The sequence below is a fragment of the Arachis hypogaea genome, chromosome 18 (genome assembly GCF_003086295.3).
Source record: "Arachis hypogaea cultivar Tifrunner chromosome 18, arahy.Tifrunner.gnm2.J5K5, whole genome shotgun sequence".
NCBI classification, from domain to species: domain Eukaryota; kingdom Viridiplantae; phylum Streptophyta; class Magnoliopsida; order Fabales; family Fabaceae; genus Arachis; species Arachis hypogaea.
Genome location: NC_092053.1, coordinates 130939278 through 130960680, shown reverse-complemented (window position 1 = coordinate 130960680; position 21403 = coordinate 130939278). Strand labels below are relative to the sequence as shown.

General features: G+C 40.7%; 1 pseudogene; it reads left to right on the top strand.

The window, feature by feature from the left end:
• Nucleotides 1–9908: 9908 nt before the first annotated feature.
• On the top strand, nt 9909–20762 carry LOC112772926 (uncharacterized; annotated as a pseudogene).
• Nucleotides 20763–21403: the final 641 nt, after the last annotated feature.

Genomic DNA, 21403 nt, shown 5'->3' with positions numbered 1-21403 from the left:
TGGTTTTTGGATTAATCAAACTATGTGCAGTCCTAGCGAATCGTGCCTCTTCAGCTATTTTTTTATTGAATTTAAAAAATTAATTTTATATTTTTATTTTTAAAATTATAAATTTAATATTAATAATTAAAAATAAGTTATAAAAAAATAAAATATCTTAAAGTTATTTAACATGTAAGAGATATAAAATAAATAAATTTAAATTAAAAAATAAAATTTCAAAAATATATGTTGTTATTATGTATAACAAAATCTATTCTATCTATTCTATTATATAAAAATCGGGTTTCTACACTTAACGATGGAGTTAATGTGGCATGCTTTTGAGAGTGTTTTCTGATTTATTTCTTTTAACTCATTAAATTCAATTTATTACGTTGAATTAATTATATCAATTAATTAATTTAATTAGATATTTAAGTATCACATAATTTATTATAATTTATATCAATTAATTATTATCAATTACTTTAATTCATTACCTTATAAGGCGCATAACAAAATAGATAATTTATTATTTATTCTAATTGAATGTAATAAAATAATAAATACCTATTAATTTAGTTAAAAAAATTACTGTCTCGTGTATAATTTATTATAGATATTTTTATATAAAATTAATAATTAAAAATTATTAAATATTATTAAATTATCAACTGTATGTCAGTTTTTGATCATCTTATTACATATACATAATTAATAACCATGACATTTAGTTAAAAAAAAAAAAAACAAGCTATTATGATGATATTAATAAAAAAATAAAAAATAAATATTCAAAGACGAAATATTAATGATATTATATTAAATATAAACATTTATTAAAAATAAGTTAACCAAAATATATATATATTATATATATATATATATATATATATATATATATATATATATATATATAAATAATGATTAATTTAGTGTTGTAAATAAAATATTTTAAAATATCATAATTATCTAAAAATTCATAATTATATTTGACTTTTGTAAATAATAATAGAAATAAAAGACATGGAAATAACGAAGGTAATTTAATAGACACTGAAAACAATGATTCAAGCACAACTATTTTAACAATAATAATGAAATTTATTTATTATCAAAAGGTTTTTATTTTTGCAATGATTTAACAATTCTATTTGTCTATTTTATTTAAGAAGGATGTGCACATCTATTATCATGTCTAAAAATAAAATTAAAGTAAGAACAATAATACACAATTATACAAATATTTTTCTAGAGATCATACAGAATTATTTATTTCACTTTTTTACAGGAAATAGTGGAGTTTTGAGAGATTATATAAAACTATTTATAGAATTGGCGTGTCATATCTTTTAGAGTGTTTTCGATTTATTTTTTTATTCATTAAATATAATTTGTTATGATGAATTAATTATATGGATTAATTAAGTTGATTAGATATTTAAATGTGACATAATTTATTAAAATTTATTATAATTTATATTAATTTATTTTGGTATTATTTCATTCTTAATTTATTTCTTTTAATGTTTTGATAGTATTTTTTTTATTTATTTTTTAATTTATTAAACCAAATAAATTATATTAATTATGTGTATTAATTAATTAATTTAATTAATTTATTATTAGTCTTTAAAATCAAAATCTATGAATAATTATAAAATAGGCAATTGAAATATTTTCATCTAATAATTAAATAAAATCAAATATATTGAGCAAGGTTTGGTTCCAGTCATTAGACTGCTTTAGTTATTGGTTTACTGGATCAATCGAAATAACTATTTTATAATAAAATAATAATTAAAATATAAATAAACACATAAAAGTATAATTATAGTCTAATATAAACTTTAAAATATTATCCAAATTAAAAATACATCAATCACAATATTAGATAAAAACTGATTATGCCAATGTATAGCACTATATTAAAACTGATTAATTAGATTATATTTGTTTCCAATGAGGTGGTCGAGTTTTTAGACCTAATCATAGTTGGAGTTGAGAAAGGTCAGAAAAATACTAATACTTTATTTTTAATATCCAATAATAATAAATATAAAAATTAAAACTAATATATTTTGTACAAAATAATGAAACGTATATTATACTCAAAGTATATTCAATTCGTATCAGTTGTCATTATTTATTGATTACGTTGACAAATTTAGTTATTAAAAAAAATTTAAATTAAAACACACTATTATTCCATGTTTTCATTTTTATTTTATTATCATAAAAAGTCATATATACTAGAAGAGAACCTCATCTTTTAATTAATGGTTCTTCTATTCAGTAGTTTCTATAAAGAAAATATGGATGATTTTGTTCTTTTAGTTCTTTTAGTTCTTTGGTGTGTACAGAAGACACATAATAATATTATATTTGGCAAAAATATATGAAATTTTGAAAGGTTTAAGCAATGGTTTGGCTCTTAGCGTATTCGTAAATAAAGTGTAGAATGAATAAAAATATGGCTAATAAAAGAATAAAGGGTTAAAGCTTCCTCAATACTAAAAGTCATAGTATATCATGGGTGTTCTATACTTTTTTTGAATTTGATTGTTTCTTTATTATTGTATGTTAATCTATTTAATTTGTGTTAAAGGGACTTATGATGATGATTTTATTGTGTTAGTGTAAGAAGTAAGTGTTATATTTATTTTGTATGCTCTTAAACTTTATATGTCCCTGATATATATTTATGGTTGAGTAATTATTAAAAAAATTCATTTAATATCTATTTTATATTTTATTTAAATGATAATAGTGAATAAATATTTTTTTCGCCTTTTTTTTCAAAGTAAATGATGCAATTTAAAAAAAAAATTTAATAATTGTAAAATTAGAATATCTATTTTATTTAAATGATAAATATTTTGTCATTAGATCTGTTATAAAAGATACTTATAAGAATATTATGTTGTATTATATAATTTAGTTATATTTTTTTATTTTTAATTTAGATTATTTAGAATCACGTATTTTTGAAAAGTGTTATTCAATTTTTTTTTAAATTATTAAATCAAATCAATTACAACTAATTAATTCATTTGATTAAATTAAATATCTTATAATTTAATATAATTTAATTTATATAGATACACAACTTTTATTATTTATGTAATAAATTCTAGAGATAGTTTTTGTAATTTATAATTTATTTTTTTATTTGCATATTATACTTTAATAATAATTTTTTTTATTTGGGAATGGATTATATATTTTTTACTAATATATATTATATTATATTATATATAATGAATATGTAACTTTATAATTTTAGACTATTATATAAACACTAATTAATATGATCTTATTTCTATTATTTGAGTATTAATACACTACAATATGATCTTATGAATTTTTTTATTGCATAATTTACTTCGATAAAAAATAATAGAATTTGATTTATGAAAATTTAAACTTGAACACTTATTATGGTTAAGCTGAAATTTTAATTTATTTTATTATATTATATAAATATTAAATTCTTTAATTAAACATTTATTTAGTTATGATATAATATTATATATAACTTTATATCAGCAATTAAATTTCAGTTGTTACATAAATGTTATATTTTTGGTAATTGTATATTTTTTTTGTATTTTGAAAATTATTATACATTTTTAGGATCATTTAATTATATTTTTTTAAAGAGTAAATTACCAATTATGCCCCCGAATTTGTAAAACGCTGACAAAAATAACCCTAATATTTGATAACGACAATAATACCCTCCAAAAATTTTAAAACGGTACAAATCTGACCACCCGTGAGGAGAACCCTTCTCCGTTGAACGGCGCTTGGTGATGTGGCAAACGGAAGTCCAACGTGGCCTCCCTATTAGGCTTCACTCCCTTTACTCCCTTATTTAGAAATCAGAATGAACATTTTCCCCAAATTGAGCATAAAGCAAAACCCTAACCATTGCCATGCATGCTGGAAGCTCAGTCATGTCCAGTTATAATCGAAGGACACAGTATATGGAAAATAGTGGATCTGAAGGGCTCGAAGAACATGTGAGCAAGCCATATGATGGCACATGCTTCTGTCGTCTTCAGGTGGTGGCGTTGAAGTCGAAGACGAGGAAAAACCCAGGTAGATGGTTCTTCAGGTGTCCTCTGTGGAAGGTAAGTATGAATTTTGTGCTTCATTTGTTCCCCCCGTCGACAACTGAGCTTGATGAATGGTTATTGTGTTGGGCAGACGAAGAACAGTGGGTGCTGTTATTTTCAATGGATGGACGAAACGGGTGAGGAATCTGCTGGGGTGGAGGAATGCTGTAAGAATGGCACAGTAGGATGCAATGCATGTGGAGTATTGGAAGGGAGATTTACCAGTGTTGAGAGTGAGACGACACAGAGAGATCGAAAGATGTTGATAGAGCAGATGAAGAGAGTTGAATTGCTTCTGTGTTTTGTACTGGGTGGACTTGTACTGAGTTTGAGTTTGAGTTTGATGTGTTTGGTTAGATAGGATAACGAATGCATGCAGGACAGGGTTTATTGATGACTGTTATGTGTTATTGTTGCATACTATTTATGTTGACATTGCTGTGGTTATTTTGCTTACTTGTTAATGAATTGAACCTGTGACTAGAATTTTATTGCATCACCAAGAAAATCATGAATGGAGTGAAGTGCAACTAACCAAAAAGGCAACTCAGACATGTTAAATAAGTTCAAATAGACCTAAGAAATCAAAATTGGTAAAAGGACAAGATAAAAACCGAGACAACTGATCTGCATAACATCAAGCATTAGCACAAACTGTTCCAACCAAAATACTCTATACATGCTAATCAGTCTTCATAGCTGATACCAAAATAAACAAAGAGTCCAACAAAGGGCAATAACCCATACTAAATATCAACATACATTCCCAAAAACTGGATAAAGTTATAACTAAATACCAAACATACTAAATATCAACATACAACCCAAAATACTCAAGTTGTCCAACAAAGGGGAACTACAGATCAAGTTATAACCCAAAAGATGAAGTAATTATATAGCAAAGTCTCCTTCAAGCTGACTGATTTGGCATAAACCTTGAGAACCTAGAGGTGGTTGCCTTAGATGCTCCATTCATGGTTTCATTTGACACAAGTGGAGTCATTGTGGAGGCTGGAACTCCTGAACCAGTAGCAGCATTTGCAGATGGTGCGACGGGCCTTATTTGTGGGGGCCTAAATGGTGGGTTGGGCCTTGGAGTGGCTTGTGGGCCTGGAGCTGTGGGCCTAACATGGTGTTGGGCTGCTGTAGCTGTAGCTGTGGGCCTGAGATCTAGTTGGGCTAAGGGGGTTCTCCTGATAGGCATCTTGACCCTGATTGTTTCCCTGCTAGTAGATGCTGCACCAGCCGCAGCAGTGTTGGAGGGAGTTTGAAGAGTTGTTGCAGCAGCCTTGGTAGATCTTGCTGCTCTCCTTGCAAGGTTAGATCTAGTAGCTCTCCTTCCTTCACGATGACTAGTTGAACCGGAGGTGTTCATGTTTGACTACAGTAAATTAAATTTAAGTACTAGATCTGAAGTTAGTGTAAAGAGCAATTATTGAAGAATGTGCTACCTCTTCATCAGCTTCAGAGTGTGGATGGCCCTGTGTGAGCTCCTCTTCGACTGCATCCATGGTTTCCTCCCAATACATCTCCTGCTCTGAATCTGACATGTCTTGTAAGCCCCTGGGTGGAACAACTCCTCCTGTTGCTGGCTGACCTGATTGAGGTGCTTCTTGTGCATCTGCATCTGCCCCAGCTGCAACATGATTCTTATCAGGGCAGGTCCTGGAATTGTGTCCCACCTACAAAAAACAACATCAGATCAACTTGAAGAGAACAGATAACAACAACAGTTGTGTAAGAAATGAGTTTTTATTTACCTTTCTACAATATTTACAACTTGTTTTTCCATAACTCCTCTTGAGTTTGTACTGGCTCCCACTCTGACTCTCTGATTCATGTCGTGCTCTCTTCTTGGTAGGCCTTCCTATTGGTCTCTTATAAGGTGGAGGGAGACACGGGAGGCCCTCTGCATCAGCCCAGTATTCTTGACTAGGGACAGTGTTGATGTGAAATTGATATGTTCTGTTGTACGCTTCCATGGTCAGCCAATGGTGGGCATACTCATCTGGACGTTGATTTTTTCTTTGAATTGCAGCAACTCCATGACAGCACGGCAGACCTGTGAGTTGCCACTTTCTACAAGTGCAAGTCCTGTCTTGAGTGTTGACCCGAACTGTTCGACCATGCCTTCTGACTTCAAAGACATTGTGGTCATCGTCTCCCACCCATTGAGCCTCCCAGTAATTTCCTTCCTTCTTTTCCTTCTCCAATCTGCTCATTTGGATAGGAGCCAGTTTCCCCGTGTAGGCCATGAGTGCATCTTTATGCGTTGCCATCATCTTCATAAGGTAATATCTAATTTCCTCTAGCATGGTAATGATGCTCTTGCCTCTTAGCCCCACCATGGTTGCATTAAGTGACTCAGCATTGTTATTGGTTATGTTATCCACTTTAGGCCAAGTTGAGAATCTTGATCTTGACCAAGTTTCTTGCTCATACTTAGAAAGATATTCCCAGGCAGAAGTATTAATTTTCTTGATAGCATCCATACCTTCATTAAACTCCTGATCAGTCAATGCCCTTGCACATTGAAATAGCAACTGCTTGAGTTCTAAGTCCTTCCAGCGCTTGTTGAAATTCCTCCACATATGCATAGTACAAAATCTGTGATTAACCCCCGGCATAACTTCTTGTAGAGCAGGAATTAGGCCCTGTCAAGAACTAAGTTAGTCAGCATATAGTATTAAATAACTTAACACACAAGTTACAGACAAGATACCTTCTGTTTGTCAGACATAAAGTGCCAATCAAATTGCCTGTGATCCCCGATATCTTCCAACAAATACTCCAGGAATTCTTTCCAATTATTCTTTGTTTCTGCATTAACTACTCCATATGCAACTGGGAATAGATGATTGTTTGCATCTTGAGCCACGGCTGTCAGCAGCTGCCCCCCAAAATAACCCTTCAAAAATGCTCCATCAAGGCATAAAAAAGGCATACATCCTTGCTTGAATCCTCGTTTGCAGGCATCTAGACATATGTAAAGACTTCTGAACTTAGGCAACCCTTCTTGTTGTGGGGTTGTGCTCATACGGCAGGTGGATCCTGGATTGGCCTTACGGAGCTCATTCAAGTAAGTCCTTAACTTCAAATATTGTTCCCTTTCTGTGCCCTCAATGACATCCTTAGCCTTCTCCATTGCCCTAAACATCATCCTCTCTCCGACACATATATCAAACTCAACCTTGAACATATCACGAGCCTCTCTATGAGACAAATTAGGACAGACTCTAATCTTGCTAATCAACTCCTCGGACACCCATTTACACGTCACTGACCTGCTTTTGTTACTCCTTGGACATGTATGCTCATCGACCAATGTTTTGATTTGGTAACTCGGGGGCTGGTTTCTCCTTGCACAGTAAACTTCCCATGGACAAGTTTCATTGTAACATATTACCCTGCACCTGTGTGGTTCAACCTTGAGAAAAAAGGCCTCTCTGCCCAGCTGAATACTGTACTTCCTGACTGCATCCTTAAACTGCTGCATCGTGCCAAACTCCATTCCTAATTCCAGTCTAATTTTACCAAATTTCGTATCTGGATTATACTGAGGGAATACCGGGTTTTCATCCTCAGAATCAGAACCAGGTGGGGTGTGCAGCTCTTCAGAATGATACTGATACTCAGTGGGTTCTTCATCCTGGTCATGAGGGTTAGGAACAACCACCCTTGGAGCCTGATTCTCTTCCCTAGGTGGAAGAATCTTCTGTCCAGATGGACGGGGTCTTTGATGATACCTCCGGCCTTGAACCCCACAACCTGCATCGTCATCTAATTTTACAACATAAAGCATTCATATGATTAATTTTTTAATTAGCAAACATCTTATGACAGGTAAAACACAGTCCCAACAATATTCAATATTTCAACTAGGATCTACAATTCATGTACTTACCAGCATGTGCATCACTATTGTTTTGTGGTACAGGTTGAGCTCTACCAGATGGTTGGGGCCTCGCATGTTTCTTCCTGGGTTTTCTTCCCCTGCCTTGGGCTTCTTCAGGATTAGATTGACCCGCCTGGTCTTCAACATGTGTCTGATGGTTGTCTCCTATGTTGGGGGCCTCGTTTTCCATTGTTCCAGCCTGAGTTTCATTACAAACCTTTTCAGTAGCAGCCTCATCTGGCAACGCAGAATCATACCCCCCTTTGTTCAGCATTGTTTCGTCCTCTTCTTGCTCTTCTTCCTCCTGATGTGGGGGATCATCATCCTCTTCTTGCTCTTGTTCCACCTCTTGTGGGGGATCAGCTTGATGATTTGATTGATTTTCTGAAGGATCTCCCTCTACTTCTGTATTTTCATATCCTTCATCCTGTTCATTTTCTTCGGCTTCCTGCTGATGAATTTGCTGATCCACTAAATCAAGAGTCTCAACTTCTTCGTTACCAATAAGCTCAGCCTCATCAACATACTCTGGCTCCGCATCAACTGGATGCTCAAAATACAAGTGGACCCTGTTTTCATTCCTCAATGCAGCTTCACACAACTTAACCACATCGGCATCCCTCCTGAGCACCCGTAACCCGTTACCTAAATCCTTCCCGGGCTCCAACCAATAAACTTCAGTATACCTAGTATACCCTAAATCTAGAAACAAGCCTTCCACAAGGAATAGGTTGCATGTATCAACGTGCACCCTGTCGATGATACTCACTGTACCACCATTATACTTCAGCACACCATCCGCATCTTTCTCTAACCAACCCCGATGGTGATAAACAAATGTGATATGTGTAGCCATCTGACAAAAGTCATCATAAAAGTTATAATGAGCTAACACAACACATCAAACTACCATCATCATACCTCCATATTCAAACCCCAACTGGCTGATAATAACAACAACAAAAACATAAAATGCTTACCAAAATTTTCGTTCTTCCACAACGATTTCTTCACTCCGAATCAACGCCAAACGTGTCACTGCATATGACGTTACGAAATCCAAGAGACGGATATAAAGCGACAGCAGACGAACACAGACAGAGACCACCACCAAGAAACTCTTCAGTTTCGCGCGTCCAACTTCGTCTAAGTTACATATGGTCTTTCACTAAAGGGTTAATCTAGTAATTTCATTTGAATTGTCCAATTAGGGTTTCAAAAATTAGGGATTTAGGAACAAAACGGATAGTGAAGCCTAATAGGGAGGCCACGTTGGACTTCCGTTTGCCACATCACCAAGCGCCGTTCAACGGAGAAGGGTTCTCCTCACGGGTGGTCAGATTTGTACCGTTTTAAAATTTTTGGAGGGTATTATTGTCGTTATCAAATATTAGGGTTATTTTTGTCAGCGTTTTACAAATTCGGGGGCATAATTGGTAATTTACTCTTTTTTAAAAAGAATTGCTATTATGAGAGAGCAACTAATATTTGTGATGTTCTAAAATTGAAAAAATAAAAAATTGCTATTTAATATTCTGAGAATTGCTATTATGAGAGAGCAACTAATATTTTTTTAAAAGAATTGCTATTTATTCTTTTACAAAACTCCTATATTTTTTTCACTATCTCCAATTTCATTAGCACATACAAAATTCTCACATTTATGTTCAACTCTTTGCGCAATTTAGAGAAGGAGCAGAGGAAAAAATACTGGTACAAGTAAAAAATATGAGTGTCTTCTTCTATTGAGTTGTAGCTATTTTTTCTTTGTTGGGGTTCTATAATTTCTCTCAATTTCTGGCTATGGAATGAAGGAGAGATGATGAAAAAAAAATAATTTTAATTTTAATTTTAAAATATTAATCAAATATCCACCTAATCAAAAATTTCTGGTTATTGATCAAAATGCAATGAAGTATCCTTGTTACCTTGTACATATTGAACTTTCTTATGTAATAGAGAGTGGTATTTCTAGTTTATGCAGGGCATCAACTTCTATTCTATCTTATGAAGTTAGCGTGATACCAAGATTCGATTCCCCAGCTATTTGTTGGAAAGGATTATCAGATCCGATCTTCCTGTGAACCTTTGAGCTTTGGCTTACAGAGCTGAAAGGGATTTTATGCAGAGTCAGAAGCTTTCACTCCAAGAAACTTCTATTGCTATTAATGGTTCATTCATAAAAAAGATAAATGGTACTTTCCAATGAGGTGGCCGGAAACTGGGGCATATTTGGAAAAGTTTGCAGGCTCGATAGGCCTCATGGTGGACGAAGTTCATCTCCGCAGATTTGATGGCCTTCTGGTAAGTGGTAACCAATCTTTATGAAGTTATTATAAAACAATGACTTGTGCTTCAAGTAACTAATAAAGTGTTTTGATGCGAAGGAAAATGGAGGCGTCCATCGCTGTGTAATTGCAAGCATTACGGTTAAAGCTCCTGTTTGTGAAGTATGGAATGTTCTCACTGCCTATGAGAAACTGAGTGAGTCATCTATTCTTTTTCATGTACCGAAAACCACACATCGAAAATTTTATTGAAAATATTCTAGATGAATTGCTATACTCGATCAAATTGATTCAATGTAATTTGTTGCAGGATCATTCCAAATTTAGCAATCAGTAAGATTTTATCGCGATATAACAATAAAATCCGCATTCTTCAGGTATGGAATCATATTTAGCCATCTCTTGAACAAGTTTAGGCATGAATTATGTTTTGTTTAAACACAACACGATTGATGTAACTTACATAGTTTAATTGACATGCAGGAAGGGTGTAAAGGCCTTCTTTATATGGTGCTTCATGCTCGAGTCATATTAGATTTGTGTGAAAATTCAGAGCAAGAGATAGGTTTTGAACAGGTTGAAGGGGATTTTGATTCGTTTCAAGGAAAATGGATTTTTGAACAACTAGGAAATCATCACACATTTGCTGAAGTACTCTGTGGATATAAAAATGCACAAAGATACTTTCCTTTCGGAGGCTATCATGGAGGAGGTTTGTCTATTAGATGGTTCAACCATACTGTCAAAAATTGATCTCCAAGCAACAAAAATATATTGATATAGTAATTGTTTTAATTGCTGAAAACCTTTTGGTTCTTTTGCTTATTTCATTTCAGGTCATTTTTGAAGATCTACCATCCAATTTGTCAGCAATAAGAGACTATGTTGAGAACAGAAATGGATTAAAAACTTCAGAAGCTAGTGGGAAGAATACAAATTCAAGGCAACAAATTGCTTCGTCTGGTTTTGAAAAGGAGGAAGACAATGTTCAAAGTTCATGTCAGCAAAGGCCGAAAGTTCCAGGCTTACAAAGGGATATCGAAATACTGAAATCCGAACTTGTGAAGTTCATTGCAGCACATGGACAAGAAGGGCTTATGCCAATGAGGAAGCATCTTCGTTTACACGGAAGAGTTGCTATTGAGAAGGCTATCACTCGCATGGGTGGATTCAGAAAGATTGCAACCATCATGAATCTTTCCTTGGCTTACAAACAACGAAAACCAAAGGGTTACTGGGACAAACTTGAAAATTTGCAGGATGAGGTGGGTTGCAAAATCTTCATTTCCTTCCTTATTCTATGCAAATAAGTCCCTAAAAGATGTTTTAGTAGTCATTGATTCATATGCAGTACATTATTGTTTTTGCATCTTAGATCATAATGAAACTCATTTGTTCACGCAGATAAGTCGATTTCAAAGGAATTGGGGAATGGATCCTTCATTTATGCCTAGCAGAAAGTCATTTGAACGTGCAGGTAGGTTTGAGATATCCTGCTCTCGACTTTGATTTCGCTGCTTACAATAAACTATAGATTTACATGGATTCCTTCAACTCTATTGAGGAAGAAAAACATGTGGAAATATCACATAAACTTATCATGTGTTGATTTTTTCACTATTGATATTGAGTATGGGATCCACAAAAACATCATATAAGGTGTGTTACGGCCAGGCCCAAACCACTAGCAGGCCGGCCCGACCCGAGCACCACCCGACCCGAACGGTCAGGTGCAAGGGGGTCAGTCGCCGACCCGGACACGCGTCCCTGACAGCTACGCTACAGCTGTGAGAAGGAAGCATCAAGGAAGGTGAGCCTGTCCTTGATGGGCCCACCTCTGACACGGTATATATGGGGAAGGTCCTACCCTTCTCCCAAGGTACGTCACATACCACCATCTTTTTTTCACCTGCATTCATTGCTGACTAGAGCGTCAGAGTGTCTTTGCAGGTGACACCCCCTCACACGAAGTGCTCGGAACATCGTCCATTCCTTCCCGGCAACTTACGACCAGGCGAGCCCCCATCTCATCATCAACCAGGATATTAATCCGCTTTCCTGATCACCCTCGCGGGACCTGCGATACGGTGGTTTAATAGCCTCCCGCAGGGCTCAGTGGCCAAGTTCTCGGATATAAGCCATGCCTTCTTAGCCCAATTCACCACCAGAATAGCCAAGGCAAAGCACCCAATCAATCTGCTTGGAGTGACGCAGAGGTCCGGAGAACCGACAAGGAAATATCTAGATCGTTTCAACGACGAGTGCCTGGAGATCGATGGGCTGACCGACTCGGTTGCCAGCCTATGCCTGACGAACGGACTCCTAAACGAGGACTTCAGAAAGCACCTCACGACGAAGCCGGTGTGGACAATGCAGGAGATCCAATGCGTAGCCAGAGAATACATCAATGATGAAGAAGTAAGCCAGGTCGTGGCTGCCAATAAACGGCAGCCCTCCTACAGTCAAAACCGGCACCACGAAAGCGGAGAAAGGCAGAAGAAACACGCCAGAGACGGCGGTTCGAGTAAGATTCCCAGGCCGTTCCCCCGCGTCGGGAAGTTCACTAATTACACTCCCCTCACCGCGCCGATTATGGAAGTTTACCAACAAATAGCCGAGAAGGGGATCTTGTCAAAGCTCCGACCTCTGAAGGAACGAACAGGGGGGAGCATGAGCCTTTACTGTGATTACCACAAGGGTTACGGACACAAGACACAGGACTGCTTCGACCTGAAATACGCACTGGAGCAAGCGATCAGGGATGGAAAGCTAGCTGAGTTCTCCTATCTCATTAGGGAGCCAAGGAGACGGAATCGCGATCATGAGGGCAAAGACAAGACCCGAGCAGCAAAGCGACGCTAAGAGCCAGAGGACAATGACCATGGCCTTACCATAGTGAATGTAGTAACAGCAAGGAACGCGGCGCCTAGGTCGAAATCGGCACATAAAAAAGACGCCAAAGTCCTGGCGGTTTCCACATCCTCTGCGCGAGGCCCCAAAAAACTTCCATCCATTTCATTTGGTCCGGAGGACCAATGGTTTGACGAGGTCGCGGAAAGCCCCCCATGGTCATTACGGCCAGGGTGGGAACTGGCCTAGTTAGGCGGATCCTTGTAGACACGGGGGCAGACTCGAACATCATGTTCCGCAATGTGTTCGACGCCTTAGGCCTAAAGGATGCCGACTTAAAGACTCACCAGCACGGCGTAGTAGGGCTCGGCGACCACTTCATCAAGCCAGACGGGATAATCTCCCTGCCGACCTCCATAGGAGAAGGCCAAGGGAGAAGAACAGTAATGGCAGAGTTCGTGATCCTACGAGACTCCACGGCCTACAATATCATCCTAGGGAGGAAGACCATCAACGACCTGGGAGCAGTCATCAGCACAAGGATGCTGATAATGAAGTTCATAACCGAAGAAGGGTCAGTAGGGTTTGTAAGGGGAGACCTGGAAACGGCAGTCGCTTGCAACAACGCCAGTCTCTCGCTGAGAAAGAAATCCAAAGAAGCATCAGGAGTGTTCCTTGCCGACTTGGATGCCAGAGTCACCGACAAGCCGAGACCCGAACCAGAAGGGAACCTGGAAAAGTTTAGAGTCGGCGACACGGAGGAGAAGTTCACCTTCGTGAATAGAAACCTTCCTCATGAGCTGAAAGAACCTCTGATGGAAATGATTAGGGCCAATGGTGACCTATTTGCCTGGACACCAGCCGACATGCTAGGGATAGATCCCCAACTCATGTCGCACCACTTGGCCCTTAAGCCAGAAGCCGTGCCGGTGGCCCAAAGGAGGAGGAAGATGTCACAGAAAAGGGCGGAAGAGGTGGCCAAGCAAACGGCCAGCCTCCTCGAGGCAGAATTTATCCGGGAACTTGACTATTCGACCTGGCTGTCGAACGTGGTCCTAGTAAAAAAGCACAGTGGAAAATGGAGGATGTGCGTGAATTATTCTGACCTCAACAAAGCATGCCCCAAGGATTGCTACCCCCTACCCAACGTTGATGCACTCGTCGACGCGGCGGCGAGGTACCGGTATCTGAGCTTCATGGATGCCTATTCCGGCTACAATCAAATACCGATGCACCGGCCAGACGAAGAAAAAATGATGTTCATAACACCAGGAGGAATCTATTGCTACAAGGTAATGCCCTTTGGCCTAAAGAACGCGGGGCCACGTACCAAAGGCTGATGAACAAGATATTCAGCGACATCATTGGCAAAACGGTAGAAGTCTACGTGGACGACATCCTTGCCAAGACTACCCGACCTGAAGACCTTCTAAGCGACCTGGGAAACGTGTTCGCGGCCCTCCGACGACACGGCATGAGGCTCAACCCTCTCAAATGTGCCTTTGCCATGGAGGCCGAGAAGTTCCTGGGATTCATGATAACCTAAAGAGGGGTGGAAGCCAATCCTGAAAAATGCCAAGCAATACTCCAAATGAAGAGCCCAGGCTGCGTCAAAGACATCCAGAGACTGGCGGGAAGGCTCACCGCCCTATCTCGTTTCCTGGGAGCGTCGGCAGCAAATGCCTTACCTTTCTTCAACCTAATGAGAAAGGGAATAGAATTTGAATGGACCCCGGCATGCGAAGAAGCGTTCGACCACTTCAAAGAGATCCTTGCAACACCGCCTGTACTCGGTAAGCCCGTGGTCAGAGAACCGCTCTACCTATACCTGGCTATAACGGAGGAAGCGCTGGCGGCGGTCTTGGTACGAGAAGAGGGGAAAGTTCAACAACCGATCTACTTTGTGAGCAGGTCGCTGCAGGGAGCAGAACTCAAGTACAGTAAGTTGGAGAAACTGGCACTAGCGCTCCTGACCTCTTCCCGCAGACTACGACAATACTTCCAAGGTTATCAAGTAGTCGTGAGAACGGACCAGGGAATTCGTCAGGTGCTCCAGAAACCCGACCTGGCAGGAAGGATGATGACCTGGGCCATCGAGCTATCCTAGTACGATTTAAGGTATGAGCCCCGACATGCAATTAAGGCGCAAGTAATGACAGACTTCCTGGTGGAGGTAATCGGAGACCCAACCGAGGACACGGGCACACGGTGGAAGCTCCATGTAGACGGAGCCTCCAACCAGACGTCCAGGGGCGCCAGGATCATCTTGGAAAGCCCAGCCGGGGTCATCTACGAACATTCGGTCAAGTTCGAGTTCCCCGTATCAAACAACCAAGCAGAATATGAAGCACTTCTGGGTGGCTTGATCTTAGCCAGGGAAGTCGGGGCCACGAGGCTAGAAGTAAGCAGTGACTCGCAGATCGTCACGTCGCAAGTAAATGGAAGCTACCAAGCCAGAGACTCGCTACTACAGAAGTACCTGGAGATGGTCAAAGAACTGAGTAAACAGTTTGAAGAGGTCACGGTCCAACACGTTCCAAGGGAGAGGAACACACGGGCATACCTCCTATCCAAGCTAGTGAGTACGAAACCTGGAACCGGCAACTGATCCCTCATTCAAGGCATCTCAAAAGAACCTGAAGTTGCCCTCTACCTGACCAGAATAAGCCCCTCCTGGATGGACTCCATCATTGATTTTTTGCAGAACGGCAAACTCCCCGTAGGTGAGAAGGAAGCTAAAGCGTTGAGAAGCGAGGCTGCCAAATACACAGACATACAAGGCCAATTGTTCAAAAAGGGACTCAGCCAACCCTTCCTGAAGTGCCTGCACCCCGACCAGACGGACTACGTGCTCAGAGAAGTCCACGAGGGATGCTGTGGTCACCACATCGGGGGCAAATCCCTAGCAAGGAGCTCATTCGAGCTGGATACTACTGGCCGTCAATAATGGAGGACTCCAAGGAGTTCGTGAGAAAATGCGTTAAGTGCCAAGAGAACGCTAACTTCCACAGAGCACCGGCCACCGAACTGAGCTTGATGACGTCCTCCCGGCCCTTTGCACAATGGGGAGTCGACCTCTTAGGACCTTTCCCAGTTGGCCCAGGTCAAGTCAAATATCTCATAGTCGCTGTCGACTATTACACCAAATGGATAGAGGCCGAGCCACTAGCCATTATTTCCTCGTCCAATTGTAGAAAGTTCATGTGGAGGCAGGTGATAACTCGGTTCGGCATCCTGGAGGTCGTCATCTCAGACAACGGGACGCAATTTACCGATAAGAAGTTCGTAGAATTCCTCGCCGGCTTGGGCATCAAACAGAAATTCTCTTCGGTAGAACACCCCCAGGCAAACGGACAAGTTGAGTCCGCAAACAAGGTCATCTTGCTGTGCCTCAAAAAGCGGCTAGATAACAAGAAAGGAGCATGGGCTGACGAGCTTGCCTCAGTCCTCTGGTCCTACCGCCTAACATACGGGGTAGACGCAATGATACCCGTAGAAATCGGCGAACCGAGCCCACGGTTACTTCTCAAGGGGGTGGAAGAAGTTGTAGAGAAGGACCTAGTAGATGAGATCAGAGAGAAGGCCCACCTGTCAAAAGTAGCACTAAAGCAAAGAATCGCCCTGCGATACAACACCAAAGTTCTCAAGAGGGATTTCGAGCAAAACGACCTCGTCGGCGCAATGACATCGGCCTACCAACCCAGGGAGAAGGGAAACTGGCGGCAAACTGGGAAGGCCCCTACAGGGTCAGAGAAGTGATTGGCAATGGCGCCTACAAATTGGAGAGGCTCGATGGAAGGGAGGTCCCGAGAACTTGGAATACGGGTAACCTGAGAAGGTTTTACCCCTAGATCAAGCAGGCCGGCCAGGCGACCTAACGAACTTAATCACTTACCTTTGTATCTACCATGGTAACAGACTTATTTAATTTCCGGTTAATGTTTACTTGTCATTTTTACCAATTTTACTCCTATTTGTTCTCTTTTCCTACTTACGCACCACGCGACAACAACTTCCACGACGCGTTAAACGGAACCACGATACGGCATCCCGGGACTGATCACCCCAGGGGCCACCTAAACCAAAGCCATTACAAACGGCTACAACGATAGCAAGAGACCACGACCTGGCTTCACCGAACTACCAACACAATGGTAAACAAACACGAGCGCAAAGCTCACACCAACAAAACGGTAACACGACAAAGCGAAAACGCTACCAGAGGCAAAGACGACGATAACAATAAGCCGACCAAGCGACTTTTAAAGTATAACAATATAAACAAAGTTCTACAACAAAAACCAAAAATCCATACAAAAACACAAGGAACAAGAGCTCATTTCTTCGGCATGTCAATAATCTTGCCATCCTTGATCGTCTTGAAAACTCCAATCGCTGATGTGTCAAAGTCGGGAGCCACGATCTTCACCTGGGCCTTAAGGGCCTCCTCAGTCATGAAGATCGCGTTCCTCCCCTGCTCCCTAGTCGCCTTATGTTTCTTCTTAAGCTCCTCAACCTCAGCTTCAGCGGCCTTAGCCGACGAAACGGCCACATCACGCTCTTCCTCCAAGGCCACCACCCGACCTTGTGTGGCATTAAGTTGGATCTCCAGAGTCATCTCCCGCTCGGTTAAACGGGAAACGGTCTCATCGGAGGTCTTCAACTTCTCATCGGCAGACGCGGCCTTCTCCTCAGCAATTTTCAGTTTCTTCCCCGTCTCAGACAATTGCTCCTGAAGAGTTTCAACTTGAGTTTTGAATTCGTTGATGGCCTGGACAGCAGACTCGAGCTTCCTGCGCAGCGACTGCATCCCCGACAACTCGAATTCAGCCTTCCGATCTATCGCGGCACCGCGGAGAAGGGTACGGTACATCCACCTCGCCTGCCCCGAAAGCTCGGTGCTAAGGAAATGATCCTCTGTGCCGGGAAGCAGCTGCGAATCTATGAAGGTCCCGGCATCAAAGTTCCGCTCCATCATGGTGAGAACCCCCTCGGGGCTGGAGGAAGCCCTCTGCCTTTTGGGGGTGGGGTTAAGCTTCAAATCGTCATCTTCTTGTTGAGCAGAGGACGAGTGCTCGGGGCCGGCCGCTTCCTCGCGAATGGGAGAAATGTGCGCCCCGTCCGAATTCTTCTCCGTCATCTCGGTATCCCGAGGAGACGGCGGCGCCTGATCCTTGTTCTCAGAATGGCCCTCCGGCTTCCCGTCAACCTTCTCATCGGCTTTCTCCTCGTCACTGTCTGCCAAGAAGGTCTTGAACAAACCCTCAAGCCCTGTCACCGAAGCAGACATCTCCACTACAACAAGCAAGTAAACAAGTCAGTCGTGAAACCGGCACAATCAAGTGAAGCAGTAGCAATGCAAAAGAACAATAAAAAACAAGGTAAAACAGCTCACAAATATAATTCCTGGCGACCTCCCGGTCACCCATCAAAAGGTGGGGGTTCACGTGATTCTTCCCAAAAACCGCCAACAGTACGTCGGCAACCTTTTTGTCCATAGCGGACAGCCCCTTATAAGACACCTTAATGAATGTGTTAGACCCTGTCCCAAAGCTCCAGTACGTCGGAATGAGGCGCTCCCCTTCTAACGACAACCAAAAGGGGTGACGACCCTTGACCGGACGCACCTTAAAGTATTTATCTTTAAACCCATGGTAAGAGTCCTCGAACAAACCAAAGATCCTCCGCCCCTGGGTAGAGCGGAAGAACATGAACCATTTTCTCGCTTTCCCCTCCTTTGAAGGGTTCGTGAGGTTGAAGAAAAAGAGGAAGACATTGAAAGACACCGGCAGCTCCAGGTATTCACACACCATCTCGAAACAGCGGATGAAAGCCCAACTGTTTGGATGCAGCTGCGACGGTGACACGGATATTCGGCCAAGGAGCTCCATTTGAAACGCGGAAAATGGAATGCGAACCCCACCTGGGTGAACATGCCTTTGTAAAACCAGATCCATTCGGAAACCCGGGGGGAGTGAAAATTAATCTCGTATAGCCGTTCACTGGGGGCAGGAACGAAGACATCGTAATTGGCTTCCTCGTCTGTCCCCCCGCACAAGTACTTGCCTTGGCGGAACTCCGTTAGCTCCTCCAGACCCATTTGATTAGGAGAGTCTTTTAAGTCGGAAACGACCCAAGCATAAGGATCGTAGCTCGCGGCGAAGGTAGAAGTCCGTGAGACGACGCGAGGCATACCTACAGTGGGGTTACCACTCGGTTAGTCTACCAGGTCGGGAGCTCGGAAAAACCCAGAAACTACACTTAACCTATCCAAATGACTAAAAGCAAGAATGGCTAAAGCACAATCCAAGTAAAGAAAGATGACACCCTAGAATGGTAACCCCCTAACGCACCTATTCAACACTAAGACCATCTAGCATACAAATCAAACAAGCAGCAAGCACAAACAGCAAACACGCAGAAAATCCAATAATTAGGATAAGAGAACCTTGAAGCAGAAAAGAGAAGGGATCGATGTTTACCTGGGTTGGTTGCGAAAACTTGAAAGAAAAAGAGATGCACAAGGATGCAGGAACAATGCTTTGGGATATTTGGGAGTGAAGAAGATGAAGATAGGAGAAGTAAGAGTGGGAGAGGAAAACAAATGCAAAACTGTTTAAAACTGCCACTCAAGAAGCGCGAAAAGCCTGGGGGAAAAATGGTCTTTGCGCACAGGATTTTCCAACCCATTATGAGCATTTAATGCTCCGCACGAGGAACGAGGCGACGAACGGTCACCTCAGCAACAAACAGACACGCGCGCAAGAGGCACGTCCCCTCCACGGGCGGCCGACCTGGCGACAACACACGGAATAAGAGATAGCGCGCCACCAACCACCTTCACGATCATTGCTGGCACGTTGGGGGCACTGTTACGGCCTGACCCAAACCACTAGCGGGCCGGCCCGACCTGAGCACCACCCGACCCGAACGGTCAGGTGCGATGGGGTCAGTCGCCAACCCGGACACGCGTCCCTGACAGCTACGCTATAGCTGTGAGAAGGAAGTATCAAGGAAGGTGGGCCTGTCCTTGATGGGCCCACCTCTAACACGGTATATATGGAGAAGGTCCTACCCTTCCTCCAAGGTACGTCACATACCACCATCCTTTTTTCACCTGCATTCATTGCTGACTAGAGCGTCGGAGTGTCTTTGCAGGTGACACCCCCCTCACACGAAGTGCTCGGAACATCGTCCATTCCTTCCCGGCAGCTTACGACTAGGCGAGCCCCCATCTCATCATCAACCAGAATATTAATCCGATCCGTCCGATACCCGACCTACCAAACAAGGTGAAAATCGACACAACCTTGAAAAATGAGTTATTTATGGAATTTGCTGCAGGTCGGTACATTATTGCTCGTGCACTGGAAAAATGGGTGGACTTCACGAGGTTTCTCGGCTTCTGTCCCTGAAAGTGAGACAACATCGAAGCCGACAGGATGACAGCCTTGTTGAGAAGGGTAAAAGAGTTGATAATGTAGAGTCATCATCAAATGTAGATGATGGTGATTTGGAAACACCATCTAAACCATGTATATATCAAGATACACATAAGTGGCTTACAAAACTAAGACAGTTGGATATAATTTGGTTTGAATAACATTATGCGAGAGTATTGGTTTATTTATAGTTCCATGATTCTACATTGTTACAGTATTTAACCCTTTATACTTTTCTGAGAGCAAGTAATAAGTAAACTCAGATCCTAAATGTGAGGGTTGGCTCCTTTGTTTTTGTTTCTTTTACATGTTCTTTTTTGTGTGTGTCAAAATTGACCCTAAATAATGGAGGATCCTTATGTTTTCTATTTGCACGAGACTTAAGAATTTCAATATTCTTGTATATAATGAAATAACCATTCTAGGAATATATTAAAATTAGTCACTAATATAAAATACATGTTGAAATATAAAATATGTATTGAAAACATGAAAAATCCATTATACATGAACACAATAAACACACCTTTGATATCACAAGGCTTACTCACCTTCCAGACAGCATTCAAAAGTTAAAATCCCTCACAATTTTGAATCTTTCTTACTGCCCAAATCTCCTTCAGTCTTTGCATTATCTGTCTAGTCTGACATCATTGAGCACACTTTATTTAGCAGGGTGTTTTCTCACATCTCAAGAGTCACGGTCTTACAATCTTTGCAACTTAGCGTCTTTGACGGATTTGGATTTATTAGAAAACTATTTTGTAAGGGTTCCAATAAATATCCATGAAGTCCCGAGGCCTAGACGTCTGAATCTAGACTACT